Consider the following 16,639-nt stretch of genomic DNA (forward strand, 5'->3'; position numbering starts at 1 on the left):
ATCATGTCCGATAGGGTCCGATGAAACCGTTCAGTCAATCCGTTGGTCTGCGGGTGGTAGCTAGAAGTGGTCTTGTGAACAGTGTTCGAGGCACGCAAAACTTGCTCGACAATGGAAGATAGGAAGACTTTGCCACGATCACTGAGGAGAATGCGTGGAGCTCCATGACGCAAAAAGATGTGGCGAAGAAAGAAATCGGCGATCTCAGTGGCAGTCCCAGATGGTAGAGAAGCTGTTTCTGCGTAGCGGGTAAGGTGGTCGACTGCCGTGACAATCCTGTGATTCCCATTGGATGATATAGGAAGAGGGCCATACAAGTCGATTCCAACGACTTCAAAAGGTGAGGCGGGACAAGGAAGAGGTTGCATTAAACCAGCCGGAGCAGTTGTCGGTCGTTTTCGCCGTTGGCAATGGACACAGGAAGCGACGTACTTAGCGACGGCTGAAGAGAGGCCAGGCCAAAAACAACGACTTCGTATTTTGTCGTAAGTCTTGTGGTAGCCTAGATGAGCAGCGGTTGGATCATCATGAAAGGCTTCCAGAACTTCACGTTGCAGAGAACGTGGGATGACGGGTACCCACTTGTTGCCATCGATGTGGTAAATGTAGCGACATAAAGCATCACCGACAAGCTTAAATTGTTTAAGTTGTCGACGGAGTCTGGCGTTTGGAGGAGTAGTAGAGCCGGTCAAGCGGTCAACAATGGTGCGGCAGTATGGGTCGACACGTTGTTGTGAAACAAGGACGGATAGGGTGGCAGGTGATAAACTTAGTGCTGCGATTGGAGAGGTGCTGTTGTTTTGGAGTATCGATGGTGAATTGCTTCCGCTGGGCAAAGGACAGCGCGATAGAGCATCAGCATCTTGATGCTTCTTCCCAGATCTGTAAGCGACATCGAAATCATACTCCTGTAAGCGAAGCGCCCAGCGACCAAGGCGACCCGATAAGTTTTTCAGCGATGAAAGCCAGCATAGGGCGTTATGGTCGGTCACGACGGTAAAGTGACGGCCGTGAAGATATGGTCGGAATCTTTGCACTGCCCAAACAACAGCAAGGCACTCCTGCTCGGTGATAGTGTAGTTCTTTTCTGGAGCGGTAAGGGCACGACTTGCGTAAGCAACGACGCGTTCGCGTGAGTTTTTGTCACGCTGCAAGAGTACCGCACCGAGACCATGACTACTTGCGTCGGTGTGAAGGATGGTGGGTGCGGTGGAATCGAAGTGGCACAGTACCGGATCCAACGTGAGGGCTTGCTTCAATGCCGTGAAAGCGCTTTCGCAGTCTTCGGACCAAATGAAGGGGACGTTCTTTGCGAGGAGTTGATGCAGCGGAGACGCAAATTCCGCGAAACCACGTATGAAGCGCCGGAAGTAAGAAGATAACCCAAGAAAGCTGCGCAGGTCCTTCTGACGTAGTGGACGAGTAAAATCGAGGACAGCGGCAAGCTTCTCGGGGTCGGGCTGAATTCCTTCTTTGCTGACAAGGTGGCCGAGAACCTTGATTGTCTTGCTAGCAAAGGTACATTTCTCGGTGTTAAGCTGTAGACCGGCTTTTGCAAGGCATGTGAGGACTTCGTCAAGACGTTGTAGATGCTGCGAGAACGTGGATGAAAACACTACTATGTCATCAAGATAGCACAGACATGTTTTTCATTTCAAACCACGCAATACGCCATATATCATGCGTTCGAAGGTGGCGGGCGCATTACAGAGTCCAAAAGGCATCACATTGAACTCGTACAACCCATCTGGCGTTGAAAAGGCGGTCTTCTCTTTATCAGACTCCGACATTGGTATCTGCCAGTAGCCTGACCTAAGGTCGAGGCTGCAAAAATACTCTGCGCCCTGTAATGAATACAGTGCATCGTCAATCCGAGGGAGGGGATAAACATCCTTGCGCGTTATTTTGTTTAGCGCACGGTAATCGACGCAGAAACGCACTGTCCCATCTTTCTTTTGAACGAGAACAACTGGGGATGACCAGGGACTCGAGGAAGGGCGTATGATGTTGCGTCGTAGCATGTCTGAGACGTTTTCTTCGATGATCTTGCGTTCTGCCTGAGACACGCGATATGGACGCCGATGTACAATACGAGAGCCGTCAGTTTGGATGCTGTGAGTAGCGGTGGTAGTCACGCTTAGGGCGGGTGAGTTGACGTCAAATAGAGAACGGTGTCTATTTAACAGGGCGAGCAAATCTTCAGTTTGATCAGGTGTTAAGTCATTGCTTATTGTCGCCGACACAGGTGTGGCAGAGGCATTGAATGGCAATGATTGCGACTTCGGAACATCGTTGTGGTTGTTGTTCGGAAGAGTAACAATCGCAACAGGCTCACTGTCGACCGCGCAAGATACTGTTGAGCCACAGGGGAGCAGTACACTCTCGGGCGTTTGATTTATGGCGGTTAGGTACATACACCCATCGAAGAAGTGAAGAAGCCCCGGTGTGATCACAATGCCTCTACGTAGGGTATGACCGTAAGGGAGAATTAGTACGTCGCCATCCACAATGTCTGTGCAATTAACACTTATAATTTCTTCGATGTATAGCCGAAGTACATAATCTGACTTGGTGACAAGGCGGATGCGTCCATCTTGTTCAAGCGGAGAAGAGTCAGTGGCGTTTAGATGCAGGAGGCGCTGATGACATGATATGAAAGTGGACGCAGAAGACAAGAAATCCCACCCAAGAATGAGAGCGTGGGTGCACTCACGAAATACCGCGAAAACAATGTGATGACGAATGCCTTCTATGCAGACACGAACGGTACACTGTGCAAGTGGACGAACGAGAGCGTTGGTCGCCGCCCGGAGAGGTGGGCCGCCATAAGGTGTGGTGACTTTTCGAAGGCGGGAACAAAAATCAGCACGAATAATCGAAACGGCAGCGCCAGTGTCTTCAAGAGCCTCAACACGTACACCTTCTACAAACACTACTATCAAATTCGATGGCCGCTCTGGAGGAATTGTTAGCTGTCCAAGGGATGCAGTTTCCCCTCCTAAAACTGCATTGGGGAGTTTTCCGCGTGGGCGTTCGTGGAATGGGAGGCGGGACGTAGAGGCGACACTGAACGGCGACCTGGCGAAGGCGACTTGCGGTGAGACGTACGGGAATTCCCAGGCATGTCCGTGTGGTAAGTAGGTGACGGTGAACGGTATTAGAACGATCGGGAGGGTGGCCGTAAGTAGTTCATGGTCGGATGAAAGCTTCGATGTTCTTCGGGAGCGTAGCCGCGTTGCTCGTCTTGTTGGCGCCTTCGACAAAACCAAGCGATATGTCTTCGATAGCCGCAGTAGTAACAGATTGGTTGAGGTGGGCGCTGAGGTGCGTAAAAAAGTGGTGCACACACTGGCGGTGATAACGAAGCCACAGGCGTATGGTCTGCTGTTGTAGGCACAGAAACGGTGGGCGTGGCAGAGAGCGCGGCCACTTCGGCGTACGTGCGCGTCTGGCGCACGCAGGGACTGTTGGAACACGTCGCACGCGATGCGGAGGCGATCTCTTGTTTAATCAGGTCTCGCAAGCTATCTTTTTCAGGAGGCAAAGTAACTTCTGCAGCACAGGAAGAGCAGCGCCCGTGCAGCTCTTCACGAACGATGTCGCGAATAAGCGCACGCAAGTCGAGCGGTGCAGGCAAACGAACGTCGGTGGCATCGTAGCAAAGGCGAAGAGACTGAAGCTCGTCAAGTCGCTGACAGATGGTTATCACGTCCTGGGTGGTGGCAGGATTTTGCGTGGCGAGGGCATTAAAGGCGACGGTGTTAATGCCTTTATTAATGTGGCGTATTTGGTCGTTTTGAGACATGCCGGTGTTAACGCGCTTGCACAGTGCAAGGACATCCTCAATATAAGAGGTGTAAGATTCACCCGGCAGCTGCGTGCGTTGAGCGAGTTTCTTCTTTGCTGCCTCAGTGCGAACTGCAGGGGCACCAGATACCTGACGAATTTGCTGCTCGAAAGTGTCCCAGTCGGGAAGATCCGGGTGGTGGTTCCAGAACCAAGTTTTCGCAACATCGGACAAGTAAAATGGGACGCTGCGCAACTTGTGTGGATTGTCCCACCTGTTCAAATCGCTGACGAGGTCGTAGTTCTGATCCAGTCTTCGACATCATCGCCTCGGAGACCGGAAAACACAGGTGGATCACGCAGGCGAGTGTTGTTGGGCGGAGCGGGTGGCGGTGACTGCAGTAAGACGGCGACGTTGGATGGGCCAGGGTTTTCTTGGGCCGCCATGGCAGGGGGTTGTATGCGACGACCCGAGCGGAGCTCCAGCGAGAACGGGCGAGAGGACTTGAGGGAACGAAAAGCACAGTCCACCACTTGTGAGGAACCGGTTTATTCGGCCAGGCTCGAGCTCAATCACGCTGGTGATGATATTCTTAGATGAAGAAGATGTACAGGTGATGATGATTACAAAGAGAATAAAGAGTCATTCGCTTGTCGCGCTCACAATATGTATATAACAGTAGTAGTAAATAAAGGGCTGTCAAGGCATGCACGTTCATTGATATAGTGTAAGAACTGGCCATGACCGGCTGCTTTCAAGGCTCTAGTGTCGTGCGAAATGATGGCCAGATGAACTCGGAAACGTGTAGTTAGCTGGTGCTGGCCTATAACTTCATCCAAAGCAAGGCACCGGTGAAATCTTTGCTCTTCCTGGGGGCCCGAGGGTAGCTTGACGTTCACGGGCTCTTGCTGCCACATAGAACTCTCAAGTTATTACCGAAGAACAGTCTAGGCACGCTGCCAAAGTAACACGATCCACAACAAAAAGTAGCATCTCGCAGCTTCGGCTCATCACACAGCGCTAGGACAATGGTTATCACAAAAAGAAGTGACGAGCTAACAAACAAAAGCGCCAAGCTCCACCACTGCAACTTCGCAGGGCAAAACAGTTATCAACGCTGTCTTTCAGTTTTCGGTCACATAAGCACAGCTTCTTCACAAGTCTTGGAAACGTCAACACTGCACCACTGTTCACAACTAACATCGTTTCACTCCCTAAATTTAGATTGCTCACAGGAAAATAGAAGCGTACGACGAAGCAAGAACCGAACACAGTGCGTAGTTCATACGTTTCCGTACGTACTTGGGGTCACTCTAGTAACGTGCCAAAACGCTGTCAATCCTAAATGTCGCACAGCACCCAACTGAGAGACTGGAAATTTAAGCGAACGAACTGATACCGGCACACAAACACACATTGCAGGCTTCTCGAGTGCTAGTGGCCGTCGATACACCAGCGCCGATCCCCGCTTGATAAACACACCAACGCACAGACTTCGCTGCGCTTCACCGTACACCATTGCACTGCCGCAACTTTCCACACTGCTTACACGCACTGAAAGAGCTGCCGTAATCACAACGCATCCGGTCAAACGCTGCAGTAACTCATGCGAGAAGCGTTTGCTGAAAGTCGCACCGACCGATATGCTGTTTAGGACGCCATGTTGTTTTCGACAACTGCGCAGCACGTAAGAGAGCTCTTAGAAAGTACTTGCGCATTTTTCATGGCATGACGAAATTTGCTTTTATGTGCGAGGGGGGGTGATATGACGAACACGACAGGCCTGCCATATGAAAGAAATGTTTTGTAAACGTCACGGAGTGAGTTGATGTTGAGGGTATTGCTTCACAACCAATCACAAGCTGTGCCAGGCGGCCAAGCCGTCGTCTGCTCGCGTTTGTCGCCTGCTTCAATCAGAGCATGCGACGGGGGATTCGCCTTCGGAATGCAATTATTACCAGGTCAAGTGTTCACTGCGTCGCACAAAATGCATGTCAGTGGCTCGCTCTACCTTTGAATGCTGTTCGAGCACCAAGTTAAACGGCTGGTAATTGTCGCAGGGATGAATTTAGCCAGGTTTGCTTCAGAATCACGAGGATTTGAATGTTTCCGGTATCATTTAAAGTTACTAGGGTCATTTTATTCCGACTGCTTGCCGTATTATGACGGTTAATATCGGTTTCTGAACAGTGAAGGTGGAAATGCTTGATTTGTTTGTAGTTCTATGCGTAATCACGCTTACCCCTAACACGCTTCGGTTTACAAAGTACGCGCTGTTCCAGATCGTCCCAAAGTGTATGGACAGCTGTATTTCAGAGATCGCACCCATTAGACAGTTAGATCCAATGAAAATACACTAGAGCACAAGCTTCATGAGCCACTCACTAAAAAGTTCCTCTCATTTTTATTCCCAATGGCATGCAAGGAATGTGCTCCCATTAACCTCTTTGGTGGTAATTTCTCCCAATGAGGCAAGGATCTCGAGTCGTACTTTTAATTGGATGAGATGGGGCGCAACACAACAACATAACAAATAAGGTTGATCATATGCCGTGCCGCGTTCGAATGCACCGACCAATCACGTAGCACATTGGTTTTCATCCAACCACAAATCTTTACATGCAAACTTTTACGCCATTGACGCCCAATAGGATTGTTCAATTACTGCGACTTCGAACTTATTGGACGACGGTGGTTGTCAATACCATCCACTGCATACAAAGGAAACAACACATGAAACTCAAAGCGCTGAAAGAAATAAAACGCACCAGCGGTCATCAGGCAGCCCTTCATGGGCGTGAATTAACTCAAAACCAGCCAGGGCACCAAAGTATTCCGCTGCGGCGGCAGGTTCTAAGTAGCCACATTGTTCCTAAGAGTGGTCCGGACCACTTTTAGGATTTTCTCTTAGCCACGCTGCTTTTACGCAAAATTTCGCTTCGTGAATGCCCTTACGAGCAGTTTTCGGCAACGTAAGCAAATATAGCAACTGCATCACCATCGCTGACATATTCACAGGCAGTCACAGTGCTCTTTATTGCAGTGGCCGATCTGACAACGATGGCCTCTTACGACGGTTTTTCCTTTCCGTGAATCGACTTACGCAACAAAATTTCTCTTGCACAAAATGTTTTCGTTAGTGAGTTTTGTGAATCCGGCCCCAGATCTCTGTAAAACTTCGCTATTTTACCTATCCTATACATATTAGTAGTCTTTATCTACCATGTCCATTTGTGCATACATCTGATTTTTGCCTATTCAAAGTTTCCCCTACACTGTTTTGACGCTTCGCCCGTTCTTCAGAGCGTGTTAAAATTTCTCCATGGTTTACCTTCTTATATCGGATACTTTACGCTTATTAATCAACTTAGTAACCTCTGTCAATTCTATTTTGTCTGTTTTATTTGAGGCTATTGTGCTTTGACGTTTCTTAATGAGGTTCTTCATCTCCTGAGATAGCTTATCTGTGTCCTGTCGAAGTAATGTACCTCCAACTTACTCTGCACTCTCCGTAATTATAGTTGTCATATTACCATTATTTTGTACACGCTAAGGCTGGTTTCATCGGTAAGAGCTGAATATCTGTTCGGAAGCGACACTCTGAATTCCTGTACTTTCCCTCCAATTTCTAGATTGATTGACTTCTTGCGTATCAATTTCTGTCTTCCTTTCTTGAAGTCTAGCCGAATTTGAGACTGCATCATTCTTGGATCACTGCATCGCACCTTGCCAGTATTTCCACAGCCTGCATCATGCCTGGGTGTGCCCTCAATATAAAGTGTATTTCCTTCTTACTTTCACAATTAGGGCTGCTCCATGTCCACTTACAGCTCCCTTGTTTTCAGTAGGAAGTATTCAAGATCCGTAAATTATTACGTTTCGTGAATTCCACTAATAGCACCCCTCTGGAATATCTAGACAGATGCGATGATCTCCTACTGCCTGGTCTCCAGCTTGCTTCTTCTCAATCTTGGCACTGAAGTCGCCCATCAGTATATTATACTGTGCTTTTACCTTATTCATTACCAATTCTAAGTCTTCATAGAAGCTTTAAATTGATGCGTCATCATGGCTAGATGCAGTCGCGTAAGCCTGTACCACCTTTCTCGTATCTCTTAACGAGGTACATTATATTGAGATACCTACCACCCTTTCATTGTAGCTATAGAATTCCTCTATGTTGTCAGCTATATTTTGTGGATAAGGAACCCCACGCTTAGTTATCTTTTGTCAGCCAGCCCTGATGGCAAAGGACGTGCGAATGCTGTAGCACTGTATAGGCCTGATCTGTCTTCGTAACCTCACTGATGCCTATTACATGTCATTTACCACCCTCTAGCTCTTCGAATAGTACGGCTAGACTTGCTTCACTAAATAAGGTACTAGCAATAAACGTTGCCAAGCTCACGTTCTAATGGCTGCCTCTCCGGACCCACTGATTCTCAGCACCCTCTGCTACATTGACGATCTGATTGCCTCCTTGGTAAGTTGCTTTGCTGCCGCTGCGGACTGAGGGCCGTGAGTTAATTGACGTGTGCATGTAGGAGATATTGGCCAGATACTGCACTAGGGTGGTCCATCCTTGTCTGGTGAGGGAGTGCTTTACCGGTGGTGGTCACCGGTGAGGCCGCACCCCAGGCCTCTTATTCCAGTTCTATCACCACACATTTTTTTAATCCAGTTGGAAACTGTGTGGCACCGGGATTCGAAATACGCACCACTGCACGCGAGGCGGATGCTCTAGCCACTACGCCATCTTTGCCTGCCCCGATATATTTTATAACGTCATTTCATTGTAAGGAGAGCAAGTCGAACATATGAAACAGTAGCACCGAGAAGAAGAGCTCACCTGCATGATGTGTAAGAACCAAATCGAACCAGGTCTCTCTACTGCTTGCGGTCTGGTGGGTTGCATGTGTGATCTTGGCAAAGTGAAGAGGGGTCCGGCCACAGTGAGAGACAAGGCCTAGAAATGCCTCAGAAAGAGCAGTGGTGGTGCCTGAGTCGAGGGTCTGGCAGCCGTGATAAACGGTCAGCATGGCACCCCTGCGTCATGGAAGACATAATTCCAGCCGCGTGCTTCAATTATTACATCGGAAACTGCGTAAAAACTGCAACGAAAATCAAAACAATACACGAAGTACCGTTGTCGACGTCATAGTCATGTTTCGTATAAAGTCGTCATCGGTAACATCGCCCCGCATGTCGCGAGTGAAAGCGCCCGACGGCTGAAACGGGGCGCTGCTCAAGCAGACGTGAAACGGGCTGATGGTCTCAGTCGCGAGAGGTATGCCGTGAGGGCAAGCCGGGGGAAGGGGAGCTGCATCGGCAGAACGCGCTCCTGGCAGGTGCAATTTTGTTAATTTCAATTAACATTTTACCTCAATGAATTCAGATAGTTTATGAAAATGTACCCTCAGGCTTCACAGTGAACGCTGTATGCTGAAGGCCGCATCATAGAAAAAAAAAATAAGTAGGTGTCAGCGTATATAAGGCAGTGTATATATAAGTCACAAAAAATGTGCTCACAGGTTTGAAAAAGATCGATAAGTTAGTTCACGTAACTAATAGGTGTCTGTATTTCTGAGGGGACGTAGTTCGCAATAATGTGTTTCTCATATGTGGTGTGCTGTGACCTATTTTGTATTGTGACTTCATGGTGGAAATATTGCGAAATGAGAAGAAAAGCAAATAGTGGAAAAGAAGAAAGAAAGGAACAAAGAAGAAAAAAAGAACGAAAGAAAGAAATAAACAAATAGAAAAAGAAAGAGACAAATACCTAAGGCTTAGCTAGGGGACCCGTCCAGTTGGCAAGTCCTGTACTGGGGATGGGGAAAGGCGGTATGTCTGAATGAAAATGAGCAAAAGACAATAAGAGTGGATGTCACAGTCATTATGACAGTGACATATAATCCTGGTATACTCGCATGCTATGGCTACTCCGACTGTCATGTGAAGAGCAGCGGCTTGGGGGGTTAGGTCGAAGAAACATCTAATAAGTATGGCGCTCCCATCAAAAACTTCTAGCATTCTAGGGTCGCTGACTTGTGGATGAGCTGAGGAGATTCTTTATTTTTATTCTTTATTCAATGATTACCCCGCTTAGCCCGTAGGCGCTGCAGCAGGGGGGTTACAATGTCAAGAAAAACACATCTTCATTAATACAGCACACTCGTTCATTTGATAAGTGATTCCCTTCTCTAATGGAACGAACAAAAAACGAATTAGCATACAAATTAGATCTGGTACGGTACTGTAAAATCTTGAAACAATGATCATTTCGCGAAGAGATATAATGAGGACTGTGCAGGTACTTTTCTTTTCGAATGCCGGTTTTACCATGAAATATTTGGTACAGGAGCTTTAGCCGCAGTTTCTTTCGACGCGATGAGAGTAATTCCCACCCTAGTTCAGTTTTCATATTGGTGCAACTGTGATTTCTTGAGTACCGGCTTAGGACAAACCTTGCAGCTCTATTTTGTATTTTTTCAAGTTTGTAACTTAAAGTACTTTGCCAGGGGTCCCACACGGCACAGGCGTATTGAAGCATAGGGCGAATGTATGTTGAATACGCCGTTGATTTCAAACATGCAGGCGCTTGTGTCAGGCTGTGCTGTATAAAATTTAGTGACTTGGCGGTCATCTCAACAACTGAATCAACGTGCGCATTCCATGAACAGTCGACTAAAAAAGTTACACCTAAATATTTATAATGCGTTTTTTGTGTTACTATACTATTACAGATTACATACTCTGAAGCTAACTCGGTTCTTTTACGCGTGTAAGTAACATGAATGCATTTATTGGCATTTAATGGAATTTTCCACCTTGAACACCATTCTTGGATGCGCGATAAGTCGCTTTGGAGCAGGGCGACATCACTCTCATTTTTAATTTTTCTGTACAAGACACAGTCATCTGCAAACAACCGTATATTAGAATCAATTCCTGAGCAAATATATTAAAAATAAAAGTAGCCCTAGGACTGAGCCCTGTGGCACCCCTGACGTGATGTTTACAAAACTAGATTTTTTGCCATTTAATACTACACACTGTTGGTGGCCTGAAAGGTAATTATCTATCCACACCAGAACTTCGCGGTCAATGTTTAGCGCTGCAAGCTTACTTAAAAGAAAAGAGTGCGACACAGTGTCAAAAGCTTTTTGGAAGTCCAGGAAAAGGCAATCAATTTGTCCGCTATTGTCTATTTCAGATACTAAATCATGGTTAAATTCAATTAATTCTGTTGTTCAAGATAAGCCCTTACGAAAACCATGTTGTTGAGATGCCAGCAAGTTGTTTGTTGATAAATGTGCCATTATTTCTTTATACAGAATATGCTCTAATAACTTGCAGGGTATGGACGTAAGTGAAATAGGTCTATAGTTGGTTACGTCTTTCTTGGACCCACTTTTATGAATAGGAACTGTATGTGCAATTTTACAATCGTCTGGGAGGGCACCGGAGGACAAAGAATTTGTGTAGATTACGTGCAGGTAAAGAAAAATTGACTCAGCACACTGCTTTAAGACTCGAGGTGAAATTCCGTCCGGTCCAATTGCCTTATTATCGGTAAGTTTGTTTAGTAATGCCCTAATTCCATTCACACTTAACTCTACTGATTGCATTTTCGGCACGGAACTTGTGCATTGCGAAGCACTAGAGCTATATTTCGGCAAGTATACGGAAAGGAAGTAGTTGTTTAAACAGGTAGCTTTCTCAGTGTCGTCTAATAACTCCTCATTATAAAAACAATTTTGGTGATTCCCGAGGGGTCTGCTCCATAGCCTTTCATGTATTGCCAGAACGCCTTTGAATTAGTTTTTATTTTGTTTCCAAGTTTTTCAAAATAGTGCCGCTAAGCCACCTTTATATTGAGCTTAAACTCTCGAGTCACATCATTCAAGCTTTCAAAGTGCCGATGGCATTTAGTCCTTTTATATTTTAAATATATGCGCCTTTTTTTCCTTACTATTCTTAAGATACGAGCAGTCATCCAAGGTTTGTTTCGCTTTCTAAGTCTACCGCTTTTGATACTGGGTATGTAGGTTTCAGTAAGCTCTTTGATTTTTTGTTTAAACTTAACCCATCATTCTTGTACGTCACAGTCATCTGAGAGACATTCAAAAAGCGGCAGATGATCGAGAAGCTTCCTTGATATGCTAGCGTAATCACCTTTGTCATAGAGGTACACCTTTCTCCTCTCCTGTTTCGTTTGTTTTTCATTTTTCGTTTGGGCAATGGCGACGACAGCGTGGTGGTCACTTATTCCTGGTACGACATTTACTGAATTCGAGATATTTGGCGAGTTGCAAAAAACAAGGTCCAATGTACTATTGCCTCGTGTGGGAGCATCAACACATTGGATTAATCCGCAAGAATCTACAATGTGCTTCATCTCAAGGTTTAAGGTTCCCCCCGCTGTCATCTCACAAGTTCCGTCACGCCAAGATAAATCAGGCAAGTTAAAGTCTCCCGCCAAAATGAACACGTGACAAGAAGCTTCCAAAACAATTTCATGCAAAAGCTTTAACGCGATAACGGATGAGTTTGGAGACCGATAGAAAGTACCTGCTACAAACGAGGAGTTGTCTCGCATAGTAACTTTGCACCACACGGATTCTACTTCTTGATGACCTATATCTAATTCAGCGACGAACTAAAAGAAAAATGCCCCCACCCGTGTGAGATCTATCTTTTCGATAAGCAGCAAAGTCGCTGGGAAACACCTCGCTATCTCTAATAGAAGGGTCGAGCCATGATTCAGTTCCGAATACTAGATCAGCTTTTACAGAATCGATAACAGCCGCGAGCTCATCAGCTTTATTGACAACCCTTCTGCAGTTCACTGTCAGTGTTATCAGATGTATTTGACGCCCGCTTTTTTTCTGGCAAGAGTCATTTTTTTACAATTTGAACGACATCTTCCTATTCTTTGTCCCACCTATATGTTTTACCATCCACAATTAACTTATCAAAGTTCAACCTAGCTCGATGTTTTCGTTCATGTTGTTGGTTTTAACATATTCCCAAAGTATTTTCCGAATATGTCTTGTTTCAGGTGCATAATCTTGCTCGACACTGTACGTCGTTCCCTTGAATTTCTTAGCTTCGGAAAGAACACGGGACTTTTTTTTTGTAGGAGGCAAAGTCGACGATGATAGGCCTGTTTTTTGATACATTATAACGACCAATACGATGCGCTCTTTCCACTGACTGCAATTCTAAATTCAAGTTTTCTTTGCAGATGTTTTTGAGCAGTAGTTCAGACTGTTCCCACGTTTCTCATTCAGAATCACTGACCCCCCCCCCCCCCCCCAAAAAACCAGGTTGTTTCTCCGGCTTGTATTTTTCGAGTCGACGCCCTTGTCATGCAGCTGCTTAACTTCTTTTGCTATTGTCCTAGTGGTGTTTTCTTGGTCGCTTAATTGTTCTTTGAGCGTAGTAATTTGAACTTCAGTCGCACGTAATTTACCGTTGATTCCTGCCATCATTTCTTCGTGTTTTGTCAATCTGGTGTCGATGGCCTCTAACTTACTCAAAATTGTAGCCTGACCAGTTTGTAAGGTTTTAAGCAGTTCGAACTCTTGGGCATTTAGCGGACCGGGATTCAACTCAACATCACCGGAAAGTATTAACAATAATGCAAGGTACAGAACCTTATGCGTGAAAAAACGAAAGCGGTTGCTACGATACATCATCGGCTTTTGCGTTCGGCGAACAGATACATCACTTGTGGGACATGGAGCCGGCAATGCACACAATAATCTACAAATCGTAATCGGGCAATTATCACTAACCTGCAGCAACAGAAGAAACGTTAGCTGCATGTCGGCCAGTGTTCCGGCTCCAAATCTCACGTAGCCAACGTGCCGCTTGATTAAATACGGTTCATCCGTGTTACGTGGTTGTCGTCGGCCCATGGCGATGTGATGGCTGTCCTCGTTGATAGTCGCATTCCTATGTGGCTTGGCGCTGATCATCGTCGGAAGTGTCCCTGTTCCACCGGCCGCTGGCGCTATCCATGGTGATCCTGTCGAAGAAGGCATGTCGCGAGCGCGTGCGATCGCTGGCCCTCCTTCCCAACTGCAACTGTACGTAGATGCAACAACGCCAGCAACCTGAAGCAACAGAAGAAACGTTAGCTGCATGTCGGCCAGTGTGCCGGCTCCAAATCCCACGTAGCCAACGTGTCACTCGATTAAATACGGTTCATCCGTGTCACGTGGTTGTCGTCGGTACATGGCGATGTGATGGCTGTCCTCGTTGATAGTCGCATTCCTATGTGGCTTGGCGCTGATAATCGTCGGAAGTGTCCCTGTTCCACCGGCCGCTGGCGCTATCCATGGTGATCCTGTCGAAGAAGGCACGTCGCGAGCGTGTGCGATCGCTGGCCCTCCTTCCAAACTGCAACTGTACGTAGATGCAACAGCGCCAGCAACCTGCAGCAACAGTAGAAACGTTAGCTGCATGTCGGCCAGTGCACCGGCTCCAAATCCCAAATCCCGGCTCCAAGATGCGACAAAATCATATTTAAGCTGGTGTGTTTGATGTAAAAAGTGTGTTGCCAACGCGAGTAGACATGCCAGCATTTTCAATGTTATGCACATCATTTGTAGGCCTAAATGACGGGGTGGGGAAGACGGAACATGAACAACTCATGTGCGTGTTCTTTCATGTTCCATTCGATCATACACGTTCCGTATTTAAGCCTGCACATGTCGCAACAAAAAGGTCTAAAATGAACCATTGCTAACGGTTGGCACTTTATTTCCCCTGAGCTGTATTTTATTGCTGAATATCTCACGATCTGTCAAATACTTTGATGTCAAAACCACGTTCCACTTGAAGGAAATTATAACTGATTGCTTACCTTCATTTACACCCTCAAAAAGATCTTGACAAAAGGAATAAAATGGTAAACAATCTTTGTGATGCTACCGCACCCAATTAGGAACCTGCAGCGTAAGCTTGTGAATACTTACGCACGGCGGTGCAACTTTTGTTGCAGGGTCGGCTCAGCTGGTTCATTGGGTAAGTGGTCGGCGGCTGATAGTACGTGACAGTGCCAACCTCACGCAGTGGCGGAGGCAGAGCTCTGGATTATCGCTCATTATGACCCCGGTCTTAATAAATAAATCAATCAATCAGTCAATTTTCCACTCGGCAAACGTAGTCAGGCAATAAGTCATAGATGGACAGCTGGATGCATAAGTGAAATTTCACCGCATCATCACCCCCCCCCCCCCTGTTCCAGCTTAACACTTCATTGTTGCCTACTTTGTCAAAGTCAAAGAAGCTTCGCAATAGATGCAAAAGTCTAAATGAAGTGAGTCCGCCACGGTGAAGCAGTGGTTAAGCTGCTCGGTTGCTGACCCGAAGATCTCGCGTTCGATCCCGGCCATGGTGGTCACATATCGATGGAGGTGATATGTGTTGCGACCGGGGTTTGCTGGGGCACCAGAGGTCCGGGATGAAGATGTAGAGGCACGAAGAAGTTGACTTATTCGAGAAGGTTTATTTTCTTTACGTACATGACGAGCTCCCTATACGGCGAGCTTTTAAGCGTGGTGCTCCTCTACATGGCGCTCTACATGGCTCTCTTTCGAATAAGCCGTGTGGCTCATCATAAAGGGTACCTTCTTCCCAGATCCTCAGATCAGGGAACGCGTTCAGAGGTTACTGACCAATCACAAATCACACAAAGACGGCGAGGATGAAGAGCGTGCACAGCCCACGTGAACGTCCTATATTGAGGCTTGATCACTGCACTCCTATGTGGCACCAGCGGGGCTCTTCCTCGTCGTGTGTGTGCCACTGTTCGGTGGGTCTCAAGATCACGAAAGCATACATCAAAGGGTCCGTCGTACTGCTCGCTCAATTAGCGGGCCAATCAGCGGTGGCCGCCGTGGTCTCTTTCAAGGAAGATGCTGCAATGATTGTCGTCTCCCGAACGGCTTTCGTCATCGTGGTGACACGACGCCTCACCCTTCAGCTAGGAGGGACAACACCTGGCGGGCGTAGGCAGCCGACTGTTCGGCTACTTGTTTTGAGGATCAAAAGATCGCCGCTTCCTCGTCAGCTCGGGCGCCAGTCACAACATATGGTAGACGCCTGTGTACTGTACTGTGCGGGTGCACGGTAACGAACATTAGATAGTAGAAATTACCGGAGCCTTCCTTTACAGCGCCTCTCATAATCATATCTGGCTTTTGGGACATTACACGCTGTATAGGCATTGTTGTTAAGGCGTTTATTAGCTGGCAGTCAGTGATAAAACGTAATGGCGACAGTCCCAGCAAGGCACAGACTCCGAGTGCGAATAGCGCCCTTTTTGCAGATGGCCCGCTATAAGGCCCTCGAGAGTGAAACCCATTACTAAGTTCCAAGGCTTCGCTAACGTTATGCCGGGTATGAAAAGAGCACCGCCGCCGGCACTAACGGCTTGTCACTGAGCGCACCACAGTAGGCCTTCAAGCGATCCACGAGGACATTGCCGCGTCTTCGTCGGCACATGTCCAAAGATTCTTCGATTGGTTCGAACAGATAGTTTACCGAGGATGTTCACTCGACGAGATGGTAGGGGCCTTCCTATTTCGGCAGCGGTTTCGATGAGAGTCCAGCTAGAAAGACAGGGACCGAGACAGGTGTGTAGCGAGAAATACTTTTCAGGGGAGAGGGGGGCACAGAATTTTTTTTTGGGGGGGGGGGGGGGGTCACCCCTTTATTTATCACTCTCTGTCGCTCTCTGTCGTGGCAAGAGAGTCTTTATCACTCTCTGTCGTGGCAAGAGAGTCAGTGAGTGAAATAACATTATCATGTCCTCAATGGACGCGAATTCATTCAGTGTCA

At 47.0% G+C, this 16,639-nt stretch overlaps 1 long non-coding RNA gene across 1 annotated transcript; it reads right to left on the bottom strand.

Annotated features, from left to right (window-relative positions):
* Window positions 1-8,639: 8,639 nt before the first annotated feature.
* On the bottom strand, window positions 8,640-13,945 carry LOC142777146 (uncharacterized). Its single transcript, XR_012887946.1, has 2 exons — window positions 13,588-13,945; window positions 8,640-8,833 (listed from the first exon to the last, which is right to left on the bottom strand). It is a non-coding gene; the product is annotated as an uncharacterized LOC142777146 (long non-coding RNA).
* Between the last annotated feature and the right edge of the window lie 2,694 nt (window positions 13,946-16,639).

Source organism: Rhipicephalus microplus, chromosome X, assembly GCF_043290135.1.
Source record: "Rhipicephalus microplus isolate Deutch F79 chromosome X, USDA_Rmic, whole genome shotgun sequence".
In the NCBI taxonomy this organism is placed as follows: Eukaryota; Metazoa; Arthropoda; class Arachnida; order Ixodida; family Ixodidae; genus Rhipicephalus; species Rhipicephalus microplus.